We start from the raw sequence: 829 nt of genomic DNA, 5'->3' as shown, positions 1-829 counted from the left end.
CCAAGTCCTAGGATTGCAGGAGTGTGCCACCATGCCTGATTTTGGGTCTTTTGTATTAAAGGAACTATGCAGTATTTTACATTCTGGGCTGATTTATTGCACTTACAAGTATGGCCTTAAATTCCAAACTTTTTTCTAACAATGACTAAATTCATTATTTTTCATGACCAAGTACATCTATATTGTGACCATGTAGTTTATTTTCATTATGTCTTGATAGGCATGTAGCTTATTGCATAAGTTAGCTATTTTGAGTTGTGCAGCTATCATATGATCATGCTCAGATACTGTAATATAATGACTTTAACTTTTTAGGAAGATATCTAGAAGAGGTAGAGTTGGGTCAAATGCAATTTTTATTCTAGCTGTTTAGAAATCTCCATAGTGACTTTCATAGTGTCATGGTGAAAAAAATTTCAAAGTCTTCTTTTCTTTTGTAACTATATTACTGTTACTTATAGTCACTGTACAGATCAATAACATATTCCTGCTTTTATCTATTCTCCATGGCCTCTGAAGGACACTGCTCCCCTCTCAGTTTCTATGGCATGCTTTGTATTAGTTTACATTGTCATAACATTGAAAAATATGTTTCTTTTCACCTGTAATCTCACCAGCATTTGTTATTTTTTGAGTTCTTGACAGTAGCTCTTCTTCCTAGGTGGAAGTGGAAGCTCAGCACTTTGCTTTTCATTTCTCTTCTAAACAAAGATGCTCAAAATAATTATACGTATTTATTGTCTACTTGTAGTCCTTTTTCTAAAAAGTTTCCATCAATTTCAATTTCCCATTTTTGGTGGGTCATTTATTTTGAAGATTTGAGTGTTTT

Source organism: Octodon degus, unplaced genomic scaffold (genome assembly GCF_000260255.1).
Source record: "Octodon degus isolate 3935 unplaced genomic scaffold, OctDeg1.0 scaffold00157, whole genome shotgun sequence".
Classification (NCBI taxonomy): domain Eukaryota; kingdom Metazoa; phylum Chordata; class Mammalia; order Rodentia; family Octodontidae; genus Octodon; species Octodon degus.
This window is presented reverse-complemented; position numbering follows the sequence as displayed.